Here is a 13,721-nt window from a genome sequence, read left to right on the forward strand (position 1 = left end):
TTTGGTGACAAAAAAGATGGCACTGTGATAGACTGCATCTAATTTGCTGAGTAGAGTGTTGGAGGCTATTTTGTAAATGACATCGCCGAAGTCGAGGATCGGTAGGATAGTCAGTTTTATGAGGGTATATTTGGCAGCATGAGTGAAGGAAGCTTGTTGCGAAATAGGAAGCTGATTCTAGATTTAATTTTGAATTGGAGATGTTTAATATGAGTCTGGAAGGAGAGTTTACAGTCTAACCAGACACCTAGGTATTTGTAGTTGTCCACATATTCTAAGTCAGAACAGTCCAGAGTAGTGATGCTAGTCGGGCGGGCAGGTGCGGGCAGTGATCGGTTGAAGACCATGCATTTCATTTTACTTGCATTTAAGAGCAGTTGGAGGCCACGGAAGGAGTGTTGTATGGCATTGAAACTCATTTGGAGGTTAGTTAGCACAGCGTCCAAAGAAGGGCCAGATGTATATAGAATGGTGTTGTCTGCGTAGAGGTGGATCAGAGAATCACCAGCAGCAAGAGCAACATCATTGATATATACAGAGAAAAGAGTTGGCCTGAGAATTGAACCCTGTGGCACCCCCATAGAGACTGCCAGAGGTCCGGACAACAGCCCTTCAATTTGACACACTGAACTCTGAGAAGTAGTTGGTGAACCAGGCGAGGTGAGAAACCAAGGCTGTTGAGACTGCCGATAAGAATGTGGTGATTGACAGAGTCGAAAGCCTTGGCCAGGTCGATGAAGACGGCTGCACAGTACTGTCTTTTATCGATGGCGGTTATGATATCGTTTAGGACCTTGATCGTGGCTGAGGTGCACCCATGACAGCTCGGAAACCAGATTGCATTGTGGAGAAGGTACGGTGGGATTCGAAATGGTCGGTGATCTGTTTGTTAACTTGGCTTGCGAAGATTTTAGAAAGGCAGGACAGGATGGATATAGGTCTATAACAGTTTGGGTCTAGAGTGTCTCCCCCTTTGAAGAGGGGGACGACCGCGGCAGCTTTCCAATCTTTGGGGATCTCAAACGATTCAAAAGAGAGGTTGAACAGGTTAGTAATAGGGGTTGCAACAATTTCGGCTGATCATTTTAGAAAGAGAGGGTCCAGAATGTCTAGCCCTGCTGATTTGAAGGGATCCTGATTTTGCTGCTCTTTCAGATCGGGGGGGGGGCTTGGGCAAGTTGCTGCGGGGGGTGCAGAGCTTTTGGCCGGGGTAGGGGTAGCGAGGTGGAAAGCATGGCCAGCCATAGAAAAATGCTTATTGAAATGATCGATTATCATAAATTTATCGGTGGTGGCAGTGTTTCCTAGGCTCAGTGCAGTGGGCAGCTGGGAGGAGGTGCTCTTATTCTCCATGGACTTTACAGTGTCCAAAATATTTTGGAATTAGTGCTACACAGGATGCACATTTCTGTTTAAAGAAGCTAGCCTTAGCCTCCCTAACTGACTGTGTATACTGGTTCCTGACTTCCCTGAAAAGTTGCATATCGCGGGGGATATTCGATGCTAATGCAGTACGCCTCATGATGTTTTTTTGCTGGTCAAGGGCATCCAAGTCTGGGGTGAACCACGGGCTATATCTGTTCTTAGTTCTACATTTTTGGAATGGGGCACGCTTATTTAAGATGGTGAGGAAAGCACTTTTAAAGAACAACCAGGCATCCTCTACTGACTGGATGAGGTCAATATCCTTCCAGGATACCCGGGCCAGGTTGATTAGAAAGGCCTGCTCACAGAAGTGTTTTAGGGAGCGTTTGACAGTGATGAGGGCGTGGTCGTTTGACCGCGGACCCATTACAGACGCAGGAAATGAGGCAGTGATCGCTGATCACTGGTTGAAGACAGCAGAGGTGTATTTAGAGGGCAAGTTGGTCAGGATGATATCTATGAGGGTGCCCATGGTTACGGATTTAGGGTTGTACCTATTAGGGTCCTTGATCATTTGTGTGAGATTGAGGGCATCTAGCGGAGATTATAGGATGGCCAGGGTGTTAAGCATATCCCAGTTTATGTCACCTAACAATACGAAGTCTGAAGGTAGATGGGGTGCGGGCAATCAATTCACATATGGTGTCCAGGGCACAGCTGGGAGCTGAGGGGGGTCTATAAACAAGAGGCAACGGTGAGAGATTTATTTCTGGAAAGGTGAATTTTTAAAATTAGAAGCTCGAATTGTTTGGGCATAGACCTGGATAGTATGACAGAACTCTGCAGGCTAATTCCGCCCCCTTTGGCAGTTCTATCTTGTCAGAAAATGTTATAGTTGGGGATGGAAATTTCAGAATTTTTGGTGGCCTTCCTAAGTCAAGATTCAGACAGGGCTAGGACATCAGGGTTGGCGGAGTGTGCTAAAGCAGTGAATAAAACAAATTTAGGAAGGCTTCTGATGTTAACATGCAGTTACAGAAGTCAACAAATGAGAGCGCCTGGGGAATAGGTGTGGTGCTGGGGGCTACAGGGCCTGGATTAACCTCTACATCACCAGAGGAGGAGTAGGATAAGGGCACGGTTAAAGGCTATAAGAACTGGTCGTCTAGTGAGTTGGGAACAGAGAATAAAAGGAATAGATTTCTGGGCGTGGTAGAATAGATATGTAGGCTCTGAGTTCCGTTTTTAAATGTATGTAGTTCCATCCTTGAGCTGTTCTTCTCTATTAATGTTCTGTTATGTAGACCCCAGATAGAGTAGCTGCGGCTTTTGCAACAGCTAATGGGCATCCTAATAAAATACCAAATTTGACAATTTGCTTCCTGCCACTCTTTAATCTTGGTTTTTCAAAGCCTCCTTAAATATGTTAACAGTGCCCACCATCGACCAGCTGAACAAAATGTTTTCAGTGTGACGTTGTCCATTGCATACATTTTCAATCCAACTTTGTCTCTCTTTCACTCCATCTCTCGCTATCTCTCCTGCAGGCTTTTTTTCCCCTTATGAAGGTACCACAAAAACACAGGCGAGAACAAGTTGTCTCATTGACCTAATCAAGGACCAGTCATCTTCTGCAATAATCCTTATTCCCTGACCTCTCGTCCCTGACCTCTCGTCCCTGACCTCTCGTCCCTGAACTCTCGTCCCTGAACTCTCGTCCCTGACCTCTCGTCCCTGACCTCTCACTCACAAGTATTAAAATGTTCAGTATGTGGGTCGTTACACCTAATGTAATGAACACGAGGGAGACAGAGTGTTTAATGAAAGGGACCATAGGTGAAGGCAGGTCGCTGGGTCCAGGGGCAGGCAGAAGGTCATAGAAGGTAGGTCAAATATGGCAACAGTACAGGCAGGGAATAGGCAAAATAGCGTTGTGAGGCAGGCAAAAACTATCATGGACGGGAAAAAAACAGAGCTCCGAATAAGTGTGTCTCAAAAATAAACAATACCTCACAGTGATGGGGTGCAAGGAACTGAACTAAATAATGTGGGATGATGACATGCAGGTGTGTGAACAGGTGATTAGAATTCTGGTGACTGGGACCTGGAGAGTGAGCTGGGAAGTGGGCTGTGTTCCGGGGATCTAAGTGTTTGGGAGTGTGAGTTGAATGCAGACGTTACAGTACCCCCCCCTCCACAGGCAGCTCTTGATGGCCTAAGAAGCTGAGCAGGGGGCCTCCCCCAGTCGCTCCATCAAAACCACTCCGACGGCAGGCACAGTTCCGGGCTCTGTCTCCCACGGGAACACACTGAAAAGGAGTGAGATGTGGTGAGGAATGCACCAGGGAGTTCTGTCCGTAGTCGGCCCAGGCTAGAAAGCGACTCCACTCGTGTGGTTGGTGGGTGCAGTGTTGGCGAATATACTTCCCTATTTCCTGATTCAGACATTCAGTTTGATGGTTTCCAGAGGATAGGCTGATGGAGACCCCCAGTCGGTCGTAGAAGGCTTGCCACAGCCTGGAGACGAACTAGGGTCCCAGATCCGAAACGATGTCTTCCGGGATCCCATACAGACGAAACACCTGTTGGAACATGCACTTGGCCATTTCCATGGCATTAGGTAGATGCGGAAGGGGGATTAGTCGGCACAGCTTGGAGAACCGGTCCACTACAACTAAAATAGTCGTGAAGCCCGAAGAGTCCGGCAGATCCGTGAGGAAATCCATGGCGATGTGAGACCATGGTCTGTGTGGTGTAGGTAAAGGCTTGAGCTTACCGGTAGGTAGTTGGCAAGGGCTCTTTGCCCATGCACAGATGGAACAGGAGAGAACGTAATCTCAGACGTCTGCTGTTAGGGATGAACCATTGCATTTCTGTTCAAAATGTTGTACCAAGACTGCCCAAATATGCCTAATTTGTTTATTAATAACTTTTTATGTTCAAAATTGTGCATTCTCCTCAAACAATAGCATGGTATTATTTCACTGTAATATCTAATGTAAATTGGACAATGCAGTTAGATTAACAAGAATTTAAGCTTTCTGCCAATATCAGATATGTCTATGTTTGAGTTTATTTTATTTTTACAGGGACAGTGCACAATAATCAACGTTTGTCCTGGGAAATTTTCTTGTTACTTATAACCTCATGCTAATCGCATTAGCCTACGTTAGCTCAATCGTCCCGTGGAAGGGACACTGATCCCGAAGAAGAAGTTTAACGTCTTCTTCGGGAAAGGGGAGATACCTACTCAGTCGTACAAATGAATGTCTTTAACTGAAATGTGTCTTCCGCATTCCACCGCTCATTTTTTAAAAAGTAGCTAATGGGATCTCTGTGGTCAAATCATGTTCTCTGGTGTAGTATTTCGAATAATTTGATGTATTTATTTATAGGCACGAGTAATTATATAGCCATTTTTTTTTAAAGTAGCTAATGGGATCTCTGTGGTCAAATCATGTTCTCTGGTGTAGTATTTCGAATAATTGGATGTATTTATTTATAGGCACGAGTAATTATATAGCAATTTTTTTTTAAAGTAGCTAATGGGATCTCTGTGGTCAAATCATGTTCTCTGGTGTAGTATTTCGAATAATTGGATTTATTTATTTATAGGCATGAGTAATTATATAGCATTTTTTTTTTTAAGTAGCTAATGGGATCTCTGTGGTCAAATCATGTTCTCTGGTGTAGTATTTCGAATAATTGGATTTATTTATTTATAGGCACGAGTAATTATATAGCAATTTTTTTTTAAAGTAGCTAATGGGATCTCTGTGGTCAAATCATGTTCTCTGGTGTAGTATTTCGAATAATTTGATGTATTTATTTATAGGCCTGAGTAATTATATAGCAAATTTTGCCAAATTTAATTCAATTTATTTTAGGGGAAGTTTATCTTCCTCTAGCTTAGGGAGTGGATGGCCCTCCCTTCAGAAAATATATTTTTTACCTAAACCCTCCCAGAATAAAAAAAAAAAAAAAATAATTTAAAAAAAAACAAGTGACTCTCCCCTATAAGCAACATAGTAATTAATTAAAACATAAAGTGGATAGCAGAGAACATGTCTAGGTACCCATAATGTAAATTTCAATCCATCCCTTATTGGATGTGCCGCTTATGCCGACAGCAATGTGAAAGCAACTAGTGAATAAACCAGCTAGCCAGGCGAGGCTTACAAAGCCGAGTTCAAATGACAACATCAAATTCAAAGCAATCGGCGCACTGCCTAAACAGCTGACCTGTAAAGCAAACTGTCTGCCAACGTCTCTGCTTTCTTAAAAGACAACGTGCTCTTTAACAGAAGCTTGCAGTGAACGGGTCGTTCCATGTCATTTCATCAAGCCATGACGACTGTCATCTCAGGCAGTTCTGGAATGGTCCCAGTAAGTTAGAAAGACCATTTATCATGATTCCTCGTGTGTAACTCATTGTTGGAAGAAAAAAAAAGGTTTGGATATCGTACTATATATATATTGAATATTATATGAATCCTATAAATGAAAATGTCCAATTTGGATGCAATCAATTAGCTAAGATTGTCAGAGATCAAATTATATTTCAAAACAATTATATTGCAGGAATGCTAATCTTATCTGTTTCTAACAACATAAACGATTTCAGAACAATCTATGATGATGGATGTCTTGTGCTTTTTGAGGTGGAAAAACCCTGCCCTACTTGACAGAAAACTATTATTTTTACAGAATGCATAAGGCTCAGTGAAATGGATATACAGTGTAGAATGGAGTGTAGAATACAGTGTAGAATACAGTGTAGAATGGAGTGTAGAATACAGTGTAGAATAGAGTGTAGAATACAGTGTAGAATGGAGTGTAGAATACAGTGTAGAATGGAGTGTAGAATACAGTGTAGAATGGAGTGTAGAATACAGTGTAGAATAGAGTGTAGAATACAGTGTAGAATGGAGTGTAGAATACAGTGTAGAATGGAGTGTAGAATACAGTGTAGAATAGAGTGTAGAATACAGTGTAGAATGGAGTGTAGAATACAGTGTAGAATGGAGTGTAGAATACAGTGTAGAATGGAGTGTAGAATACAGTGTAGAATGGAGTGTAGAATACAGTGTAGAATACATTGTAGAATGGAGTGTAGAATACATTGTAGAATGGAGTGTAGAATACAGTGTAGAATGGAGTGTAGAATGGAGTGTAGAATACAGTGTAGAATGGAGTGTAGAATACAGTGTAGAATGGAGTGTAAAATACAGTGTAGAATGGAGTGTAGAATGGAGTGTAGAATACAGTGTAGAATGGAGTGTAGAATACAGTGTAGAACAGAAGGTGATGAGAGCAATAGCCGTTCCTTACTGCTGTAGTTTCCTTGGTCAATCACCATCTGCGAGATTCCAGTAATGTGCAGCTAGCCACAATAAGGATTAGCAACAATAGTGGAATGTGCGGATCGCCTTCGAAATAAAAGTCCCCCATTGAAAATGCCGGAAATGGGTCCAAACAGTGGTCGTATTTGGACTAGATCATGCTAAACAAGGTTGGAATGTTGTTAGATAAATTCAACAAAAGACAATAATTAGTTAATTTGATTTTAAAAAAAAGTACAAATGAGTTGAAATCGCACTGTGGGTGTATTAGACTTCAGAATTGCATTGTGGGAACACTTATATTTTACTATACAGACTTAATTATGGGTTGTGGATCAATGAAGTGGGGTATCAGTCTACTCAGTGACACAGAACACAACTGTGAAGAGATTACACAAATCAAAGCGGAGTAGCTCACATTGTGGGACTCTGAAACCACTGTGAAAATGAGCCAATGGAAAACAAAACACTTTAATACTTTTTGTTGTTGAAGTTGTTGCTTACCCTGTTTGCTTCCAGTGTGAAATCAAATGCCATTCTATACTACAGTTTCATGCACTCTTGCCTTGCCCTAATAGAGGCCGTAATAGAGGCCCTAATGGAGGCCCTAATGGAAGTCATAATGGAGGTCCTAATAGAGACCCTAATAGAGGCCCTAATGGAGGTCCTAATGGAGGCCCTAATGGAGGTCATAATGGAGGTCCTAATAGAGGCCCTAATAGAGGCCCTAATGGAGGTCCTAATGGAGGTCCTAATAGAGGTGCTAATGGAGATCCTAATGGATGTTCTAATAGAGGTCCTAATAGAGGCCCTAATAGAGCCCCTAATGGATGTCCTAATAGAGGCCCTAATGGAGATCCTAATAGAGGTCCTAATAGAGGTCCTAATGGAGACTAATGGATGTCCTAATAGAGGCCCTAATGGAGATCCTAATAGAGGTCCTAATAGAGGTCCTAATGGAGACTAATGGATGTCCTAATAGAGGACCTAAAGGATGTCCTAATAGAGGCCCTAATTTGAGGTCCTAATGAAGGCCCTAATGGATGTCCTAATAGAGATCCTAATGGAGACCCTAATGGAGGTCCTAATGAAGGCCCTAATAGAGGTCCTAATAGAGATCCTAATGGATGTCCTAATGGAGGCCCTAATGGAAGCCCTAATGAAGGTCCTAATTGAGGCCCTAATGGAACCCCTAATGGAGGCCCTAATAGAGGCCCTAATAGAGACCCTAATAGAGGCCCTAATTTGAGGTCCTAATGGAGGCCCTAATGGAGGCCCTAATGGAGGTCCTAATAGAGGCCCTAATAGAGGCCCTAATAGAGATCCTAATGGAGGCCCTAATAGAAGCCCTAATTTGAGGTCCTAATGGAGGCCCTAATGGATGTCCTAATGGAGCCATAATGGAGGCCCTAATGGAGGTCCTAATAGAGGTCCTAATGGAGGTCCTAATGGAGGCGTAAAATACCGATTATTAGCAGGTAATTATTTGAGAAGCCAACTGCTTCTAATACAGGTAGCCTACGCCAGGTCTGGCAGAATCTGTGCAGAAGATCTAGGTGCTGCTGTAGGCCCTCCTTGGTTGGTGACAGAAGCACCAGATCATCAGCAAACAGTAGACATTTGACTTTAGATTCTAGTAGGGTGAGGCCGGGTGATGCAGACTGTTCTAGTGCCCTCGCCAATTTGTGGATATATATGTTAAAGAGGGTGGGGCTTAAGCTGCATCCCTGTCTCACCCCACGGCCCTTGAATAGAAATGTGTGTTTTTTGCCAATTTTAACCTCACACTTGTTTGTGTACATGGATTTCATAATGTCATATGTTTTTCCCCCAACCCCACTTTCCATCAATTTGTAAAGCCGACCCTCATTTCAAATTGAGTCAAAGGCTTTTTTGAAATCTGCAAAGCATGAGAAGACTTTGCCTTTGTTTTGGTTTGTTTGTTTGTCAATTAGGGTGTGCAGGGTGAATACAAATCAAATCAAATTTATTTGTCACATACACATGGTTAGCAGGTGTTAATGCAAGTGTAGCGAAATGCTTGTGCTTCTAGTTCCGACCATGCAGTAATATCGAACAAGTAAACTACCTTGTACACACAAGTGTAAAGGAATGAATACGAATATGTACATAAAAATATATAAATGAGTGATGGCCGAACGGCATAGGCAAGATGTAATAGATGGTATGGAGTACAGTATATACATATGAGATGAGTATTGTAGGGTATGAAAACATATAAAGTGGCATTGTTTAAAGTGGCTAGTGATACATCTAATTACATCAAGATGGCAAGATGCAGTAGATGGTATGGCGTACAGTATATAAATATGAGATGAATAATGTAGGTTATGTAAACATGATCTAATATAAATAATATAAAGTGGCAAGTGATAAATTGATTACATCAATTTTCCCATTATTAAAGTGGCTTGAGTTGGGTCAGTATGTTGGCAGCAGCCACTCAATGTTAGTGATGGCTGTTTAACAGTCTGATGGCCTTGAGATAGAAGCTGTTTTTCAGTCTCTCGGTCCCAGCTTTGATGCACCTGTACTGACCTTGCCTTCTGGATGATAGCGGGGTGAACAGGCAGTGGCTCGGGTGGTTGCTGTCCTTGATGATCTTTTTGGCCTCCTGTGACATCGGGTGGTGTAGGTGTCCTGGAGGGCATGTAGTTTGCACCCGGTGATGCGTTGTGCAGACCTCATTACCCTCTGGAGAGCCTTCCGGTTATGGGCGGAGCAGCTGCCGTACCAGGCGGTGATACAGCCCGACAGGATGCTCTCGATTGTGCATCTGTAAAAGTTTGTGAGTGTTTTTGGTGACAAGCCAAATTTCTTCAGCCTCCTGAGGTTGAAGAGGTGCTGCTGCGCCTTCTTCACCACGCTGTCTGTGTGGGTGGACCATTTCAGTTTGTCCGTGATGTGTACGCTGAGGAGCTTAAAACTCTCCACCCTCTCCACTACTGTCCCGTCAATGTATAGAGGGGCTGCTCCCTCTGCTGCTTCCTGAAGTCCACGATCATCTCTTTTGTTTTGTTGACATTGAGTGCGAGGTTATTTTTCTGACACCACACTCCGAGGGCCCTCACCTCCTCCCTGTAGACCGTCTCGTCGTTGTTGGTAATCAAGCCTACCACTGTAGTGTCGTCTGCAAACTTGATGATTGAGTTGGATGCATGCATGGCCACGCAGTCGTGGGTGAACAGGGAGTACAGGAGAGGGCTGAGAACACACCCTTGTGGGGCCCCAGTGTTGAGGATCAGCGGGGTGGAGATGTTGTTACCTACCCTCACCACCTGGGGGTGGCCGGTCAGGAAGTCCAGGACCCAGTTGCACAGGGCGGGGTCGAGACCCAGGGTCCCGAGCTTAATGACGAGTTTGGAGGGTACTATGGTGTTAAATGCTGAGCTGTAATCGATGAACAGCATTCTTACATAGCAATTCCTCTTGTCCAGATGGGTTAGGGCAATGTGCAGTGTGATGGCGATTGCGTCGTCTGTGGACCTATTGGGTCGGTAAGCAAATTGGAGTGGGTCTAGGGTGTCAGGTAGGGTGGAGGTGATATGGTCCTTGACTAGTCTCTCAAAGCACTTCATGATGATGGAAGTGAGTGCTACAGGGTGGTAGTTATTTAGCTCAGTTACCTTAGCTTTCTTGGGAACAGGAACAATGGTGGCCCTCTTGAAGCATGTGGGGACAACAGACTGGGATAAGGATGGATTGAACATGTCTGTAAACACACCAGCCAGCTGGGCTGCGCATGCTCTGAGGACGCGGCTGGGGATGCCGTCTGGGCCTGCAGCCTTGCGAGGGTTAACACGTTTAAATGTTTTACTCACGTTGGCTGCAGTGAAGGAGAGCCCGCAGGTTTTGGTAGCGGGCCGTGTCAGTGGCACTGTATTGTCCTCAAAGCGAGCAAAAAACTTGTTTAGTTTGTCTAGGAGCAAGGCATCGTGATCCGCGACGGGGCTGATTTTTCTTTTGTAGTCCGTGATTGACTGTAGACCCTGCCACATACCTCTCGTGTCTGAGCCGTTGAATTGCGACTCCACTTTGTCTCTGTACTGACGCTTAGCTTGTTTGATTGCCTTGCGGAGGGAATAGCTACACTCTTTATATTCGGTCATGTTTCCGGTCACTTTGCCCTGATTAAAAGCAGTGGTTCGCGCGTTCAGTTTTGCGCAAATGCTGCCATCAATCCACGGTTTCTGGTTGGGGAATGTTTTAATAGACGCTGTTGGTACTACATCACCTATGCACTTGTTAATGAACTCGCACACCGAGTCAGCGTATTCGTCAATGTTGTTGTTCGCAGCAATGCGGAACATATCCCAGTCCAAGCAATCTTGAAGCGTGGAATCCGATTGATTGGACCAGCGTTGAACAGACCTGAGGGCGGGAGCTTCCTGTTTTAGCTTCTGTCTATAGGCTGGGAGCAACAAAATGGAGTCGTAGTCAGCTTTTCCAAAGGGAAGGCGGGGGAGGGCCTTATTTACGTCGCGGAAGTTAGAATAACATTGGTCTAGGGTTTTGCCAGCCCAGGTCACGCATTTGATATGCTGATAAAATTTGGGGAGCCTTGTTTTCAGATTAGCCTTGTTAAAATCCCCGGCTACAATAAATGCAGCCTCAGGATATGTGGTTTCCAGTTTACATAGAGTCAAATGTAGTTCTTTCAGGGCCGTCGATGTGTCTGCTTGGGGGGGATATACACGGCTGTGATTATAATCACAACTAATTCTCTTGGTAGATAATGCGGTCGGCATTTGATAGTGAGGAATTCTAAGCCAGGTGAACAAAATGACTTGAGTTCCTGTATGTTGTTATGATCACACCACGTCTCGTTAATCATAAGGCATACACCCCCACCCTTCTTCTTACCAGAGAGATGTTTGTTTCTGTCTGCGCGATGCGAAAAGAAACCAGGTGGCTGTACCGACTCAGATAGCGTGTCTCGAGTGAGCCATGTTTCCGTGAAACAAAGAACGTTACAGTCTCAGATGTCTCTCTGGAATGCTACCCTTGCATGGGATCTGATCCATTGTCCTGGGTGGTGGACCAAACAGAGGATCTGCTTCGGGAAAGTCGTATTCCTGGTCGTAATGTTGGTGAGTTGATGTTGCCCTTATATCCAATAGTTCCTCCCGACTGTATGTAGTAAAACCTAAGATTACCTGGGGTAACAATGTAAGAAATAACACATAAAAAAGCAAAATACTGCATAGTTTCCTAGGAACGCGAAGCAAGGCGGCCATCTTTGTCGGCACCGGAAGTCATACGATCATTTGGTAAAGAGCCAATTTGACATTTGCTCAGTACATTGTTTTCACTTAGAAAATGTATGAGTCTGCTGTTAATGATAGTGCAGAGGATTTTCCGAAGGTTGCTGTTGACGCATATACCACGGTAGCTAATCAAATTTGTCTCCACTTTTGTGGATTGGGGTGATAAGTCCTTGGTTCCAAATATTGGGGAAGATGCCAGAGCTAAGGATGATGTTAAAGAGTTTATGTATAGCCAATTGGAATTTGTTTTCTGTATATTTTATAATTTCATTGAGGATACCATCAACACCACAGGCCTTTTTGGGTTGAAGGGTTTTTATTTTGCCCTGTAGTTCATTCTAGGCAATTGGATAATCCAGTGGGTTCTGGTAGTCTCTCTCTCTCTCTCTCTCTCTCTCTCTCTCTCTCTCTCTCTCTCTCTCTCTCTCATGACCTCTAGTGTGGTAACAGCCTCACTACACATGTTCATATGTAGCAGATGGGTATCTGTGAAACTCATTCAGCCCAATGTGTCTCCACTTCCACTGGCAAATATCTATGGTGCAAATGGGTAAGACTCTTCAGGAAGGCCGTCACGTGTGTTTGCGAGGCATAGGTCCTGGGTTCGAGGTATGAGCTGAATCAGGAGAAAGCGGTACTCGCAAGGCAGCCAGCCTGAAGTTCTTTATACCAGTGGAAGCTGCTGAAGGACGGACATCTCATAATAATGGCTGGAATGGAGTTAATGGAATGGTATAAAACACACCAAACACCTGGTTTCCATGTGGTTGATTCCACTCCATTGACTCCATTCCGTTGATTCCATTCCAGCCATTATTAGTAGCCGTCCTCCCCTCAGCAGCCTCCACTGCTTTACACATAGACATAACATTCAATCTCTGTCAAGATCTTTGATATTAAAAAGTGCTTGATAGGATACTAATTGAATGCTGCGTAAAAAAACAAACATAATTAGCACAGTCTGCTTACATATGAGTTACTGAGTTCCATATACTCAGACATGCATGAATCAAATCACTTCAATTATATCGAAAGTGAATAACATGATTTTATGAATGACAATATCATATCCCCATTGGAGATGGGTTTCATGAGTACTGATCTAAGAAAGCGACATGATCAGTGTGGTGTTTTAAAAAAGCACTAACCCAGTCACTGATATCCACATGATTGACATTATTTATTCAAGCCTGGAACAAAATGTTCTCGCATTCCATTATTTTTTTAAATGTTAATAAGCCGGTGTGGAATTCAGCACACGTCTGTTTGACTGGTGTTATGTGAAATGTTTGACTTTTAGTGTGATATTCAGACAGTGGCGGATTTAGGTATAAGCGACATGGACAGCCGCCCGGGACGGGCATCTTGCAGGGGGGCGGCATGGGGCGCCCGCAATTTTTTTTGGAATGGTGACATTTGCACAATCGGTTTTCTATCATTCATTTTCACGTCACATCAATGATATCATGTCACCGTGTGGGACTGTGGGTCAATTAACCTTGTCGGAGTGGACGCCCTGGTTCTAGATTGTGAGCTAGGTAGGCTACTGCCTGAGAAGGTCTCCCACTCAGAAGTATGAGATGGGAAGGGGAGCGGGGGTAGGTTGACCTCAGGTCTCCCCACTGGAAGCCCGAGGTAGGGGGAGCGGGGGAATCTATCAAATAGCGCACCTCTAACTTTGTACAGTACTAATGCAATTAGTAAAATCAGTCACGCTACGAAACGC

Source organism: Salmo salar, chromosome ssa04 (assembly GCF_905237065.1).
Source record: "Salmo salar chromosome ssa04, Ssal_v3.1, whole genome shotgun sequence".
In the NCBI taxonomy this organism is placed as follows: domain Eukaryota; kingdom Metazoa; phylum Chordata; class Actinopteri; order Salmoniformes; family Salmonidae; genus Salmo; species Salmo salar.